Here is a 17991-nt window from a genome sequence, read left to right as displayed (position 1 = left end):
CTTTGGGGCTGTGCTGCCAAAACAAACAAACTATCGTATCTTAAAATTGAATACCCTGGTTTATGAAAACTGAAATGCAAGTATAATTGAAATACCCTAATTTGTGAAAACTGAAATGCAAGTATAATTGAAATACCCAATTTAAAAACTGAAATGCATGGTATAATTATAATTGAAAGAGAAAGGTTGAGAGTTGAGAAGAGAGAGATGCGTACGAATAGCAAATGCCACGCCACGGACAAGCCAGCAAAGCCGGCACCGAGCACAGCGCACCTAGTTCGCCAAGAAAACTAACCTAGCACGAGAAATTCAAACAAAAATGAAATTCAAGCAGGAATTCAAACAAAAAACAGATGGAGTTAGGTCGAGCAGGAATTCAAACAACAAACAGGGGCAATTAGGTCGATGAACAAGGGAAATCAAACAAAAATGAAATGAAGTGGAAAATGCACGAGAAAAAAGAGGATTATTACCCAAATAATTGCAAATAAAAACTAACCTAGCTTCACAAATCGATTGTGTGAAACAGATGGAGTCGCGCGAAGGTAGGAAAGACGACGGTGGGGAAACTCTCCTTCAGATGGTGGTGGTGGAGCCGCGCGGTGAGGAAGGTGGTGGTGGTGGTTATGGTGGTGGTGGAGTCGCGCGGTGAGGATAGGTATGCGTTGGAAGAGATGTGAAGTACGACGAGATGTGAAGAGATCTAGCTTATCTGTTTGGCGGTGGTTGTAATTGATTTAAATTTAATGTAGCCTATTGAGGCGGGCAATTAAAAGCCCCCTTCAACAGAAAGACCCTATTGAGGCGGGCAATTAAAAGCCCCCTTCAACAGCTTCTTTCTATTGAGGCGGGCAAGGAAAGCCCCCTTCAACAGCTTCTGTAGAAGCGAACACCACAAAAGCCCGCCTCAATAGAATAGTAAAATATTTGACCCGCGTTGACTAAGTAGCTATTGAGGCGCGCTTATGTATGCCCCCCTCAACAAGGGGGCTACAACAGGGGTTTTTTCCACTAGTGGTAGCTACCACCTCAGGTGCAAACCTCGACAAAGCTATAAACTTACTGTAGTATTCAGCAATGGTCAAATTCCCCATCCTAAGGTTGATAAATTCCTGGGCTTTCTGCTTCCTCATAAAAGGAGGATAAAACTTCCCCCTCAAAGCAACAATAAAAGAATCCCAATTGAATCCCTCAGCAGCACTTAGTCTAGTCCCATTTTCCCTCCACCAAAGGTCGGCCTCATCTTTCAGGTAGAGGACAGCTTGGCCTACTTTCATATGCTCAGGACAGTTTACCGCCCCAAATAGTTTCTCAAATTCCCTGATCCAGTTTTCAAGGAAGGTGGGGTCTGCCTGCCCCTTAAAGTATGGTGGCTTAACTTTCGCAAGCCTTTCAAACATGTCCCCTGCAGAATCGGGACGCTCAGTTCTTTCCTGGGTTAGTTTTTCCGCCAAGAGGCGAATAGCAGCAGCTAGGTCACTATTATTGGCCATCCCAGAGCGCGACCTGAAATTAATATGCTCTAATTCAGGTTCAAAACTTTACTTACATTATCCTCTAGCAATGCAATATCACATTAACATTCAAAATGCACACGAAATGAACAATCATGCAAAACATTCAACTGAGAGACGAGGAATAACTTCAATCATCACGAATAATAAGTTAGAATAAAAGAAGAAAACATTCCCCTTGCGTGCCCGTAAAACTTTGATCCTTTAGATAGTCAATAATCTAACTTTTATTCCTCAGAAGAATGTCAATAACAATCCTAAATATTAACACACACCTGTTCTCAAAATAACGTAAAAAGGTTCTACGATATAAACATAAACTATGGTTGGGCGGATTGTCCAACATTTTTCTCACACACAACTAAATATGTAAGCAAAGCTAAAGGGAAACATCATCAGACTTGTCCTTTGATTCGCTATAACCTTCTAGGGTGAATAACTCATATTTAAGTTCATCATCGTCATCCATATCAAAATAATAAGCTTCTTTTCTTGGCCTAGAGGATCTTCGTAGACCTTGAAGTTGATGATTAGCTTCCTCTGGCTCAGGCTCAGGTTCAGGTTCAGGTTCATGTTCAGGCTCAAACTCAAACTCAGGTTCAACCTCCAATTCATGCTCGAACTCAAACTCAAATTCTTGTTCGAACTCAAACCCAAATTCATGCTCAAACTCAGGCTCCGAATCGCTTTCAGGTCTCAAAACAGCTTGATAAATATCGACCCTAGTTTGCCCTCTAGCACGATCAAATTCACGAAGGGCTTCATCATCACTATCAGGTTCTCCTGCTCTTAAAACTCGACGCAGAACAAGTTCATGGCTGGTGTAACTGTTAATGTCAGACTCGTAATCCATTTCATTTTCATCATCGCTTAGAATAATAGGGTTAGAGTTGCTCCCTATTCTATTTCCTTCCATGCCAGACATGATTAGAGATCTATAACAATTAAACATAGTTTCTATGTTAGTAATTAGTACTCTCACTTACCGTATGATCCCACAATACACAATGAGTAAGAATGTATATCAATCGCAAAGCATAGGAAAGACACGACAGTTAGCAGGTAGAGAAATTACAATCATGTTGACATAATGCAGACACAATGATTCTATTCTATATGCCCTTTCCTATACTACCCAACTCTCAAAATAATCATAGTATATCAAACATTGAAGCATAAAAGAATAAAACAAGAATGATTTATAAGAATTGGATTGATTAAAAGAATAATTATTAAACGATAAATAATTAAAATATATTTTTTTTTTTTACGGTACTGTAGCAGCAGCAGCAGTAATTTTTTTTTTTTTTTTTTTTTTTTTTTTTTTTTTTTTTTTTGAAATATTAATTTGAATTTCAAAAGAATCGAAATACATTAATTCGCATAACCAAAAACGTATTTCAAAGCACGATTCAAGAGTCAATATTAAAATAAATTCAAACATTTCTAGCTAATAACTTTAAATTTATTCACTAGTGTGAAATTACTTTTACGTAACTAATTAGTTGGTTAGGCGCCTAAGATATAAAAGGTAGACACGAAATGTCAGTAAAACCTTTAGCTCAAAAATACCACTTTGTAACACCCCGACAATTCCCATTTTCTAAAATAACCCCTTTTTAAATATAACTCTAGGGAATTATCAAAGTATTATCGCCCGTGTAAAAACGTACGGCTTATTCAGAATTTTGCAGCGGAAAACATAAAACTAACTTTTGGGTTCATAATTAATCTATTACATATTAGGTCCAAAACAATTAACTGAAATAAGGAAATACGAATAGTACGACAAGTTTTAAATCCAAGTTAACAAATTGAATCACTTAATTAAACAAATAGAACTACAAGCTCTCTAATCCCGATCCCAATGATGCATCATCTTCAAACCTGTAGATGGGCAATGCTTATTGATCCCTAGAGACTGCTCACCAAAGATGGGTCATCACAGGATCAATAAGGCATAGCCATGATCAACACACACAAACAAAGCACGTAATCAGCAAAGCTGAGTACTACATACTAAAGCAATAATAATCCTAACATGATACTATTAAACATAATTAAGGGCAGACAAAGCATGATAATCTGACGACCATACTTAACTAGACTAGGCTAGACTGGACTAGACTTTTATAACAATAATATTATTTTAATTGAAATAGGCAATGGACCGAGTTTTCTAGCTAGGCGAGGTACGGGCGCGACTCCGTAACCTCAGTGACCTGCGATATCGAGGAACGTTTGACTGAAAATAGGACGCGGTGATCAATCCGGTCCGAATGAAAGGCCATGGGCTACCACCATGAACCCCAACTCCTGTTTGTCCGTCACTTTAGACGTGCACAGTCTAAAGCTATTGCTACTCAGTTTCACTTTACATGATTTACAAATTGACACCCTGTTATGACTCAACAATCACCTAAGGCATGCAACTCACATTTATTTATAACTGTTTGTATCTTGGAATTGAGTAAGTGATCACAAAGGCATCAAACAAGACTCATTCCAATTAACTCCAATCTTTTCTTTAATACTGATCAACCCCTGAATATGGGTATAAGGTTTCAACTTACTAAATAAGGTCCTCCGCCCTCATAAAGTAGTGAAAAGCTAAAAAGGGAACAACAATTAATTGATCTGAATTATATACTGAATAATCTAGTGTTCCCAATCAAACATGTTTGCATCAATCTTCCATACTAACATGTTATAATCCTCAAAATGCAATAAAGGTTTAATATGTTCATCCAACAGTATCAAACATGCAATTTCAACCTGACTAAGTTCATCAACAACATTAACATAACCAAGTTCATCAACAATTCAACATGGTTTCAACAATTAGCACACATTCCAAGCACACAGGTATGTACGTACCTTGTGTAAACAAACTGATAGGCCACTTTAACACTTTCAAAAGTCGCCTAAAGAGAATTCTCCGCCTAAAACAACCAACAAGTAATCTCAATCAACCTCTAATCATTGGCAACCATAATAAAGCATTCTAAATGTATCCTAAACATATTTAGAGCCTTCCCCAATATCAAAACTTAAACATTTGATTTCCTAGCATCATAATTATTGAACTAGTGATTGAAATTCGTTGAAAACTTTTGCAAACATCGTACTTTAAATTTTCAGCAATATAAATTCATTTAAAAGCTTCACCATGGTCAATCTACGTTCCTAGTATCTCAACACAACCAATTCAATGATCCATACTCAACCTATCATGATTAATAATCATAAAAACTTTGAATTTCATACTTTAAACAATCAAAAACCAATATTTCAATATAATTAGATAATCTGAAAATTAATAACTTTATTATAAAATTCATATAATCTCAAATTTATAATTTAAATCACAAAACTCATAACTTTAATTCAAGAAAACTTAACTCAAACTAATAAATCATGAATAAACCCTAACTCAATTTTTAATTAACCAAAACTGAAAATAATTCGTTTATAATTAGCAACCCAAAACTGAAAATCATGTTCAAGCCATAAAAATTATAAATTTAATATCAAGAACATAATTTAAATTAATAACTTTTATTTAAAATAATTAGTTACTTAGGGTTTAAGAAATAACCACGAATTAGGGAGAGAGAAAAGCTGGACGGCGGAACGACAGTGGCTCGCGGCAAGGTCTACCGGCGACGGTGGCTGGGCCGCGGTGATGCTGCGAAAAACGAAAAGGCTAAGCTAATGGACAACGAAAAACAGAGGGGAGGAAAGGAACGAAAAAAAGAAAGAAAGAACAAGGGGAGGAGGAGAGATACCGAACGGTGGCTGGGACGGCGGCGCGGTGGAGGTCGATGAAGCTGCTGGTCGAGAGGTTGAAGAAGGCTCCTTGTCTCTCTTTTTTTTTTTCTTTTTTTTTTCTGTTTTATGTGAATCAGGAAGGAGAAGGGGAGGGTTTTATTTTTTTGTTTGGGCTTTGCCCAATTGGGCTAGGAGTAGGATATCCTCAATGGGTTAGGACTTGTTTTCTAATTTCAATAGAACATGGTTTTGCAACTCGAATTCGTTTTAAAGTAAAACTCGAAAATACATTTTGATTTCATAATCATTAAAAGTGTTCGAAATGAAATAAAATAATTATATTTCAATTATATTCGTTTCTAAAATCCGTAATTTATGTTTAAATATATATTAGATATACTAAATATTCGTTAAAATATATAAATAAAATGTATAAAAAACGGGGGATTACATGTTCGTTTTGGTTTTTGGTCTACTTTTAGGGATTATCCTTTGGTTTTCTTACTGATTTAAGGTTTTTTCCATTTTCGTTGTAACCTTTGATTCTACTTGTTTTTGTTCACTTTCACTTTTAGTTTTTATTTAGGTTTTAAAGCTTTTTTTCCGTTCATTTAAGTTGTTTCATCTGCTCAAACTTGCTTATGTTTTTACTTTTTCGTAGATTTTATCACCCTGCAGTTGTTTTAGTTTGTAATTTTTATGTATTTAGCTATGACACCAATAGTTTTAGTTTTGATCTGTTTATACCTGCCATTTTGATCTTATTTTATATCATGTATGTATTAAGACTGTAAATTATTAACAGTACACATGTATTAGTTACGCATTTGTTCTTATTAATTGAGTATTGACATTCATCAGTTATGTATGTAAACAAATTAGTGAGTTATTTAACCTAAAAGTTTTCAGACCAATTAGTTAAGTTTTTTAACCAATTAGTTTACTATTTTAACCAGTTAGTGAAGCATTCAAAGCAATTAGTTACACACTGAAATTGTTTTGTATTTGAATTTGTTTTATCGATTTCGAAAACTGACAACAAAAAACTGGAACTTTTGTGGTTTCCAGATTTTGGATTTTAGTTTTCTGAAAATCATATGATGTAGATTACCAGGGTACCGAGCAATTTGTCCATCATTATATATGGTTTTTTTTTTTTTAGGAGAAAAATCGATTAGTGCATTAATTAAGGGATAATTTGTCCATCATTACATATGGGGAAATCTCACACGGAAAATGATTTCCCCAAACTTGTTGAGGTCCAAACGACACTATCCAAGCAAGGTGCCCAACGAAAGACTATTTATGACGGGCTCAAATCCCGTCTTTTAAGTAAAATATTGACGAGGTATCTAATTACCGGGCTTGCGACGTAAATTTTATCGTTAATACTTTTACCCTATATATATATATATATATATATATATATATATATATATATATATATATATATATATATATATATATATATATATATATATATATATATATATATATATATATATATATATATATATATATATATATTAAAAAAAAGTAACAAATTATATATTCCCTCTGTAATTTGACTTTATTGATCCGTGCATCATACGGACTCATTTCAAGTAATTAAAAAACTTCGGCGTATTATAAAAAGTACTCCCTCCGTCCCGGAATACTCAACCCGGTTTGACTGGCACAGAGTTTAAGGGACTTGAATTGACTTATTTAATTTAATAGATAGTAGTTGATAGTGGGGTATTATTTTAATGTAGTTAGTGGGAGGTGGGTTAAGAGGTGGGGTTGGGAGAGAGTAGGGGTTGAATTTTTAATTATTTTTTGTATGGAGTAGGGGGTAGGTGGGTTAATAGGGGTGGAGTGAGAAATAATATAATATTGTTAGAATATTTCCATTTTTAGAAACATGTCAAGTATTAAGGGACGACCCGATAAGGAAAACAGGTCAAGTATTCCGGGACGGAGGGAGTAAACAAATTAATTCTACAAAAAGGAGTAACCGTTTTTACTTTTGAGAGTTCTAGTTAGGCCCAAAATCGTTGAACACAAAAAGGAAAATTAAAAAAATCCAACTCATCAACTTTCCGAAACCGCGTCAAATTTGGAAGACTTAACCGCCTCAACCAGCCTACCCTCTTCTATAAATATAGCCCCCCACCCTCCCTTTCCTCTATATCTTCGACCTTCGTATGGTTTACACTTTCTTGCGTCGTTTATCTCGTTATCTTCGTTAATACCCTACCTGGATTGTTCAATTTCAGACTTATGTTCTTGTGTTTCCCCTATAGTTATGGGTTGGTTGGTAGTTTTCCTTTTAATCCAATTGCTGAATAATTAGGGATTTGATTGGATTTCTGATTTTCGAATTCTCCGTAATATATCGGCTGAGTTATTGATTGTTGCTACTTTATAGGCTTCTTTCGGATTGATCGGTGTAATATTTGCGCAATTTTTTTGAGACGGAAGCTGTTAATTCAATTGCTGAAGAATTAGGGGTTGTAATCAATTTTGAATTAGGGGTTTATATTCATATTGATGTTCTTGCGCTGCTCTATAAGGTTTCTGGCTGTTTGTTTAATACGATTGCTAAATTATTAGGGTTTGATTGTATTTCTGAAGTTCGAATTCTCCGAATTTATAGGCTGGTTTATTGATTGTTGCTGCTTTCTTGGCTTCTTTCCGATTGATTGGTGTAATATTTGCGCAATTTTTAAGACGGAGGATATTAATTCAATTGCTAGGAATTAAGGGTTTCAATCAAATTTGAATTAGGGGTTTGAAGTATTATCGCCGAATTTCATATTTATATTCTTGTACTGTTCTACAAGGTTTCTGATTGGTTGATAATTTCTGATCGGAAGGCTATTTGTTTAATTCGGTTGCTGAATGATTGAGGTTTGATTGAATTTTTGTTCGTGTTAGATTTTGGTTTTGTTTTGATGATTAAGCAGTTGCTTCGCCAAAAGGTTCAGTGTTAGATTTTGGTTAGATTTTGAAGATTATGCAGTTGCTTCGCCAAAAGGTTCGTGTTAGAATTTGGTTTGATTTTTGATGAGTATGTAGTTGGTTGTATGATCGTTGATCAAGTAGGCCGATTGTTGATATGCAATCCTCACAAAGGTTTGTGCTTTATGAGGATTTCACATAGCTGATATGCAATTCTATTTGTCGGTTTGAATGCTGTTGTGTTGGTTGTAGTCCCATAAACTCTAACAGATTTTCAGGCGTTCCGTTTCTGTTCGCTATGATTTTATCCAAATCACCTCGTGATTTTGTGATGATGAACAAGTTTGAGGATTTGGAGATAAAAATTTGCTATGAAAAATTCAAATCTTATAGACGATGGTATTAATTGCTTACGTTTAGAATCCCTTATTACCAAATAAGAGACTGGTGCTGTTTATTTCAGACTTCATACTTCTATTTCTTAATAATATCTGCAGTATTCGGTTGGCAATGGAAGTTTCTTTCGATTCTCCCCTGCTTTGGTAAACTGTATTATGGCTTCTGTTTTTCCTTCAAGCGCATATGGCGTATATATTCTTGATATTTTATATTGTAAATATTGCTTAATACCTAGTTTTGAACTGTTTTTAAACGGCATTTATCTTCTAATCATCATCATCTATTTTCATCTTTTTGTTCTGTTATATATTTTTCAGTTATACTTGGCTTATCTGATGTTACTTTAACATAAACTTTTAACAATTTTTTTTAAGTAATTCATATTTCATATTTTCATTTGAAACAAAATTGTTTTCTATCTAATTTTCTTCTTTGGGTTGGATTTGGTACAGCAAAAGCACAAGAGGTCGAAATCCAAATAAGTTGATTCCTTACAAATAGTCATATTTTCAATTGAAACAAATTTTATTTTTTATTTCCTATTTATTTTTAGTGTGCTAAGTGCTCTTCTGATATTTCCAAGTATTGCCCAGAGACCTAAGTATGAGGATTAAGAGTGGTTGACTACCTCAGATTCTATGACATGCGGAATTCCTGGAACTAAATTTTGAGGTCTGAATTCTCCAAGCGTTGGTTAATTTATTGATTATTTTTGCTGGACAATTTGTCTTTGTTTTGTTTTTTCTGCTGCAGTTGCTTCATGTTGGTTGAAATACTGGTGAGTAGGTTCTTTGTTGTCTGCGTTCCCTGGGAATATTGTTATTCGCTGAAAGGTTTTTACCCTAGATGGTTTTGATCAGCATAAACATTTTGATTTGTTGATTTGGAGTTTTGTATAGCTTTTTCCACCTCTATTGTGGTGCTTGCAGTTCTAAGTCACTTGAAAATTTTAGGCTTCTGTTTTGTATTTTCCCCTCCAAGTCTTCTCTTGTGTTTGCCTGTTTCGTGAACAGGTGATGGGGGTGATGATGAGTTAGACAAAGTTCCTCTTGGAAACCAAACTACACATTATGGTATTTATACTTGATAGAAATAAATATCTCTTCTAACATCAGATGGTGTGGTTGGTGTTTAACAATAAATGATTCAATTTACATCACTCATTCTGAAATAGGGACTTCGGTGTAGGAAATTCCAGCCTCCATGTTGCTGTCCGTTTCCTCCTATTCCTGTTTTATCATGGGAATTGAATTTGTATGTAAGTAACGCATGCTTGTTCTTCGTGGTGGCGTCAAGTTTCTCTAATAATATTAATTATCAATTTATCAGTATATTGTTCTCCTCCCTATGTGATTAGCAGGGTTACTAAGATCAGTGGTAATACTTCTCATGATTGCTTTCTTGCTTGTGTTGGAGATATCAGTAAATGATTTCCACTCTCTCTGAGTCATGTGTGGTATTGGGTTTCTTTCTCCCAAGGCTTGTGTTATGTTGGGAAATTTCATTTGCTGTTATTCTTTTTTGGGTCTATTTCTAGCCTAAGCTTCCAGGTATGCGTTCTGTTTTTTGCCTAGTGTTGGTAATGTTTTTTTATATTTCTATTCTTGATTTGTGGGATAATAGCTTTGTGCTCGAGGTGGGGGCGTAGGGATGTAAGTGTTCTCATCGAGGTAACCTTTTCTTCAGAACCAATATAATTTGCAGACTACTGACTTGTGATCTTGTGGCGTACAGCGTACTGTAAGAATTTTTTATTGGTGATTTTTGAATTTGTTGTTTTCCTATGGCTTGGCACTTCTTGATATGGTACTAGCTGCAATTGGTGACTGGGGATGAAAATTTTTATGGTTTGTTTCTCTCGCAGACAACAATATTTGGTAGTTCTCATGGTGTGTAATACTTAGGATCAACAGTTTGCGGTTAGAATCTTTTTGTCCTCAGAGACCCCTTCATCCTTCCAATCAACAATATCTTTTCCCTTTGAAGTCGCATTTTATCGACGTGGACAAGGTTTATCACATCTATGGGGTCGATGAAGTTCCGTTCCTGTTTGTGTTCCCCGAAGAAAGCAACACTTGCTTAAGTCTTGGGGTAGTGTAAATGTTTATTTCTTTATTTGAAAGGCAACCTTTATCTACGTTTTCTTTACATACTATTGTTGTTACTGTGTCTTAGGTGCTAAGCGGTGGCAGCTGCAGGGGGCAGGTTTTTCTGATTCATGTGTCTTTTCTCCTACATAATGTTCTCCCTTTTTCTGTTGGCAAGTGTTGTAAACTTGCGGTTCTTGTGGTAGTTAAGTTATTGCTAATTTGTGGTAGGTAGCATCTCCATTGTGGTAGCATGCTTGCTGGATAATGATTGGTTTCTGATAGTATTTCAGAGTAAGTATTGTTTCCTTTAAGGCTTGTGTGATAGTATGAGTTCTGTTTCTTAATAATTTTTTACTCCGTGGGTGAATTTCTAGCTACAGCTTCCTGGTATATGGTATGTGTACTTTCCTTTTTCCTTTTGTGGTGAGTGACCGAGTGTTAATCGTTTATTCTCTTATTCCACGGAGCCCTTCATCTTTCCTTCTAACATTCCCCCAGACTAATTTAAGCAGACATCCTTTAGCCATGAATTGTTCTGTAGGTAAACAGACAACTGCTTCTTTATTGGACTTCGTGTTGATCAAAGGACATTATGTTGATCCAACTGCTGGGTTACTTGGAGGAACATTACGGTCTGGTTGGTTTGTGCACTTTCTGCATGACTCTCTGATTTAATTGCTGATAAATATTGGCTTTCTTGGGAGCAAAGTTCTTTCAGTTTGTTGTTTCGACTGTTGTGGCGCTTAACTTTTGCAGATTTATGGTGTTCTTTTCCTTCCACTTCCACTTCCATTCGCTTTTGTGAAGTCATCTCTTGATTCATGATAAGTGGTTGGTCATAATCAATTAACGATACAACATTGGAATTAATTGTTATCAAACTGGGACCGCATTGTTGTTTGTTTCATGCTTGTTGCTTATTTTATTGAAAATTTGTTATCATGGCAGAAAGGTCATTTCTATTTGATCACTAGACCTGTCTGTGAGGCTGTGACCTATCTACAGTCTGCACACAATTAATTACTTGTGAGCAGTACATGATTTTCGCTGAAGGTTGATAATAGTTGTTCCTCTAAATTGAAGGCAATCTGGTAACTGTCTGAAGCTGATATACGTGTAAAATGAGCAATTCCCTTGGATTCTGACGCTGATGATAGTTGAAGACTTTAGGAGTTTGGTGACTTATTGATTATTTTTGCTGGAGGAGTTCTTTGTTTTGTTTTCAATGGTCATGCAGTTGCTTCTCGGGAGTTGTTTAATTGGAGATCAAGTAAGTTGTTAGTTGACTCCGTTGTCCGATAACGTTATTTGCAGAAAGGTTTGTGCTAGACGATTTTGTTCTGCATATTTGATGGATTTTGGAGTCCTTTCTGAACAGTTGTTTTGACTACTGCTGTTCCTGTAGTTTACTTAATCTCTTGCAGATCAGAATTCATTTTTGATTTGGCCTCGTGAAATTCTCTTGATTATGTTTACCGGTTTCATGATCAAACGATGCTGGATTCCGACAAAGTTCCTCTGGAAACCAAATGACATAGGTGACTGTTTTGATAGGTTGCAAACAGGTTAACATCTGATGATGGTGTATTTATCGTTCAAACAACTGATGATTTTAATTCACTCATTCTCAATTTGGGGCCTTAATGTTGTAACTTCAGATTTTATACTGGTTCCTTGTTTATCTGCCTGCAGTGTGTTCTGTTGTTCGTAATCTTCTCCTCCTTTTTGATCGTGGACCTTTTGCAGCAATAGGATATTGATACATCTGATGCAATGTAAGCTTGTGATTTGGGATGGGTGTTGTGAGTTGTTCTCTTTTCATTTTTCTGATTAGTTACTTTCAAAAACCAAATTACACGGGCAATGGTGTACAATATTGATGTTAGAATTTGCAGTCTATTGACTCTATTCACTCTTCAGTTGAGGTTTTACTCATTCTCAATCTCTTGAGTTTCTTGCTTTATTTGGATTCTGGATTTTCACAATTGGATTCTTATGGTGTTTGGTTACGTTCTCCTAGGCTTTTGCTGGAATTTATTTTCTTCATTATAATATCTTTTTTTGTCAATTTTGTAGCTGGTGGCTAGTATTGATCATTCCTTTTTACAGTTTATATTCTGAAGATTTTTACTCATCTTGTATGGAGATATCTTGTGCTTCAATGACTTTGAATCATATGGGTCTTATTAGAGTTGGTAGTACAAGGATCTTGATAAGAGTTGTCTAGAAGTGTAGATGCAGTTTCCCATCCTGTCCTTAATCCTGAAATCTGGGTCTTATTAGGTTTGCTTGCGTCATAAAGTGTTGGTGCTTGGAAACGTATGGATGTTGGTGGCTCATGATATGTTGTGGCTGTCTTATAATTTTTGCTGGTTAATTTGGCTTCGATTGGTTTGGAATTGATGTGTGGTGGTTGCTTGGAGACTGGATTTCAGAAACTTTTATGGTTTGTTTTTATTGCAGAACTATTAAACTTTATGGTTCTAGTTCTTTTACACAAAATAAAATCAAAATGTGAACATCCTTAGTCTATCTTATTTTGTAGGTATACAACCAGTTGTTTCTGCATTTGACATCATTCGATCAAAATGGTTAGTTATGCATCAAGATCTATTACATGATTTTATTTTTTTTAGAAAAATAAATGATTCTGGTATTAGAATATTCCCTTTATGCTTCTCATAGAATGTGTATCTTGCTGTTGATGTTCCTTACGGAACTTGTGGGATGAAAAGCATTTAGCACGCCAATGCTCTTAATTCTTTACGTCTAAAGGGTGTGGGGTACTCGAGTTTTAATGCACTGGGTTAGATGAAGTGGCATCTCTTTCTCTTCTTTTTTTCTTTTCTTTTACCCTAATAAACCCTTGGAGCCATTTTATGTACGCCGCTTCTGCTATGGTGCTTGACTCTTGCAGCTAGTTTCTGTTTCTAAGAGCCTTTAGGACTTCAGGTATGGAGCTCGGGTTTCGATGATGCTTTGGTTCTTGCTCTTCCTCTCCCTCCCCTCTTCTCTTGGTTGTAGAGAATGTAAGTGAGCTATTGAGCTTTGACTGGTAAAAGATCGTCCCAAGCTCTTTGCAAGGTTGAGTTTCTCACTCTCTTTCAGTTTATCCCACAATTTGGTTTTAGGGATTAATCTACTTCTGTTCTCTTGGCTCCAGTGAATGAAGCAGATATTATTGGCTCTGTTCTTACCAACATTTTGATTTGTTCAGGATTGGTAATTGGTACTTGAAGTGATTTGTGGTATGAGGTTTGAGTTTTGTTGTTGCATCTTTTAGTTTCTGACATGTGCGTAAGAAGTAGATTATGTTTCTAGAATTGTTGTATCTTGACAACGATCATTTATGACGAAGTGGGTAGGTTTTCAAGAAAATGTTTTATTTTGGGTTTTACAGTTCTGTGAGCCCTCAGAGATTTTTTATTTATTTTTGGGTGTACTGCTCTGTGTGCCTTCATGTGTGACTTTTGGTTGATGAGTGTGACATTAGTAGTTTTTATGATATGTTGTCTCCGAATGGTGGAACTTTGAATTCATGGACTATCTTCCGCTGATGTAAAATAACTTTTGTGTCCTTCACTTACGAAATTTGTGTACCATGCGTAGCTTGGTCTTCAACATGCCCATCTATAAAACTCCGACCTTCATTATGATAAATTAATTTGATTTTGTGATTCCTGAAGCTCCTCCTACTTCTTGGCTTTTTGTACGTCATCCCTCTTAACTTCAGGAGTTCAACTGTTCCATGGTTAAGATTTTGTGGATTTTCATGGTTCCAAGAGTGTATCTTCAGAAGTCTTCTGTCCGTTGCGACTTGCTAGGTGAAATTGCTCTTGGTTTGTTGTTGGCTTCTCTTCCTGAATCATTTCATGACTTCTTGCTCTCAAAATTGAGCTATTGGTGCACTTTGATGTTTTGACATGGCTTGCGTGTGGGGATTTTTCTAACATTTTTGACGGTGATTTTTTGTACATTTGCACACCAGACCTGCAGAGAGTGTAGTTGGTTATTTTTTCACAGATTTTGTACTCTTTTTCCTCCAAAATTTTTTTCTTTTATATCTTGTGAATTTGTATTTCAGTAAAGCAGTTTATTGCTGACTTCACAATCTGTTGCTTACATGATTTATAAAGGTGGAATCTCCGTTTCCTGGAGTAATCTGGAATCTCAAGATAATCCTACATTTCGGGTTACCAGGCTTTCACTTTGGCATGTCATCAGAATGTGTTCTCTTTCTTCTTGAGTTATTTGGTAGCATTTGCTGTTGATTTTCTCTGCTCGGGCGATTTTTTATTGGGAATTGGTGTGTTGCTTGTAATATTTCTGCTTATTCCAGTGGGAGTCCTCCGTGCCCTGTACAAGTGTCAGCATTGCTCAGTTATATGCCAACATTTGCTTGTGTAGTGATCTCCAATGCATGAGGTTAATTGTCTGGAAAATTACGCTGGGTGAAGTGGTCTCAGGTTATATGGTTTTTGGATATCAGGGATAAGTTCCAATGGTTTGGGATGTTAGGGAGATGTTCTATTGTTTTTGGGGCTTTAATGATTCCATGTTTTCAATGCAGATATGTTATCTTTTGGTTCTGGTGTAAGATGTGGTAGATACACATGGTTTTGGGACAGTGGTAATTGGTATTTGGGCTTTCTTCTGTGTTTTATGTTATGGGATACAGAGAAAAATTGATGTGGGTTATGTCTTGTGGATGTTGATATGAGACTATGAGAGTGGTGGTATGGAGATTTATTGCTTTTGAAAGAGAGAAGAGCTGCAATCTGTCACATGTTTACACAGCTTGTACGCCTAGATTATGCCATTAGTTGGAGTTTTTAATGGGCATTTGGTTTTGGGCTATGTATTCTTCAAGTTATATATTTTCCTTTTTGTACTCCTTTTCCTTTTTTTATTTTAATTGTTAGTTTGACAGCTGTGACAGTAGCTTCTGCTGATGCAAAATACTATTTAAACATGCACAATAGGGAGACTAAGTGGTCTGCTGTATGGGGGAGTTTCTGATTTACTTCGTCTCTGATGTTCTGATATGACTCTCCTGATATAGATCTATGAATATGCCTCAGGTCGTGTCAAGATTTGTGATTAAGGTTTTTATGCGATTTTCTGTATTGCATTGCTCTTCGGTTTTCTGTTTGACATCGCCTATGATTTTTAGGATGTGGTTGTCCTGGGAACCATGTTGACTGGCCTTAGTTTGTGAGATAGTGAGCTCTGGTGTGATAGTTTGGGACCATGTCTACTGGCCTTAGTTTTTAAGGTAGTGAGCTCTGGTGTGATAGTCTGGGAACCATGTCTAGTGGCAATGTTTTTAAGGTTTTGACTACTAGTGACTCGGATTGGTAAACGATTTGGTGAGTACTAGACTACTAGTTCAGCAGGGCAGAGGACACTGATTTTCATGTAACATCTGTTGTATTTTATCTAGATTGGTTTGTTTTATTCATGTATTACATTGAGGTTATATATAAGGCTACAGGCCCTGTTTGTTTGGTGGCATTTTTTGTTTTTTTATTTTATTTCGGTGTTTATTTCAGCAATTTTGTTATATTTATTAAATATTGTATATATAGTAGACATGTATTCTGCCCATTCATTTGATCATCCATGTAACATTTACTTCCATATAACATGTATTCTGCTCATCCATATAAAGTATATATTTCTTCTGTATCATTTTTCTTTTTTTGGTATCTGCTCATTCATTTGATTTCAAATTTTTACTCCCGGACTATATCTAATTGGGCCTTCCCGGACTATATCTAATTGGGCCTTGTTATTTTTGGTTGAACTTCAGGACATTTTAGTTCATTCAGTTTAGTTTTATTTATTATTTATTGTTTATTATTTGTTACTACCTCCGTTCCTAAAAGTTCTTTACGCTTTCCGTTTTAGTCCGTTCCTGAAAGTTCTTTACGCTCCTACTTTATTCCATTTTTACTCCTATTTGGCCCACCATAAATTACCCACTCACAATACTTTAATATTAGTTTCCACCCACTCACATTGTTGGACAATTTATAGCCACTCATTTTTCATTTGTTACCCCACCATCACATGTTCACCAAAATTCCTTAATTACCGTGCAAATAGTAACCGTAAAGATCATTTAGGAACGGAGGTAGTATTTGTTACTCTCTCCGTTCCTAAATAAGTGTAACTTTTCCATTTTTGGCTTTCCCTTATAAATGTCGCATTTCTATTTTTGCACATGTAATTTTCTCACTTTTCCATACACTTTTCCATGCATTTTCCCACTTTTCTATAAATCATAATTACTTTTACTTACACATTCTACACTTTTCCACTTTTCAATCCCCACATACACTTTTATTTGTACTTTATTCAATTAAACAATTATCTACATTATCTATCCTTTCCCCCAAAAAAAAACATTCTCAATCATTAACTCTTACACACTTTACAATTTTCTTAAGCACCGTTCCGAGGCCCAAAAGTGACACTTATTTATGAATGGAGGGAGCATTTATTATTTATTATTTATTATTTATTATTTATTATTTATTATTTATTATTTATTATTTATTATTTATTATTTATTATTTATTATTTATTATTTATTATTTATTATTTATTATTTATTATTTATTATTTATTATTTATTATTTATTATTTATTATTTATTATTTATTATTTATTATTTATTATTTATTATTTATTATTTATTATTTATTATTTATTATTTATTATTTATTATTTATCATTTATCATTTATGATTTATGATTTATGATTTATTATTTATTATTTATTATTTATTATTTATTATTTATTATTTACTAGTCCCTCCATTCCTAAATGTTCTTCCCATTTCTATTTCGGGTGTTCCTATATGTTCTTCCCGTTTCTATTTTTGGACATGACTTTTTACCATAAATTTTCCTACCATCCCTTATTTAATTCATTCACATTTCTCTATTCACCCATCCAACCCCGCTTTTATGATTTTTTATTACTTTACTAAAATATCTTCTCTCTCCTCATTTCTTTATTACTTTACTTTACTACTTTATTACTTTCTCTTACATTCAATCACTACTCTCACACCCAATCATTACAAGTTTTCATTTTCTTAATTCCCACACTATTTCCCAACCGGGAAGAACAAAAAGGAACAGAGGGAGTATTTAGTATTTAGTATTTAGTATTTAGTATTTAGTATTTAGTATTTAGTATTTAGTATTTATTATTTATTATTTATTATTTATTATTTATTATTTATTATTTATTATTTATTATT

General features: G+C 34.8%; 1 long non-coding RNA gene across 1 annotated transcript; it reads left to right on the top strand.

The window, feature by feature from the left end:
* The first annotated feature begins 6831 nt into the window (after positions 1 to 6831).
* On the top strand, positions 6832 to 16405 carry LOC110794772 (uncharacterized). Its single transcript, XR_008923656.1, has 2 exons — positions 6832 to 10718; positions 10803 to 16405. It is a non-coding gene; the product is annotated as an uncharacterized lncRNA (long non-coding RNA).
* The last annotated feature ends 1586 nt before the right edge of the window (positions 16406 to 17991 follow it).

Source organism: Spinacia oleracea, chromosome 6 (genome assembly GCF_020520425.1).
Source record: "Spinacia oleracea cultivar Varoflay chromosome 6, BTI_SOV_V1, whole genome shotgun sequence".
Lineage (NCBI taxonomy): Eukaryota > Viridiplantae > Streptophyta > Magnoliopsida > Caryophyllales > Amaranthaceae > Spinacia > Spinacia oleracea.
This window is presented reverse-complemented; position numbering and strand designations above follow the sequence as displayed.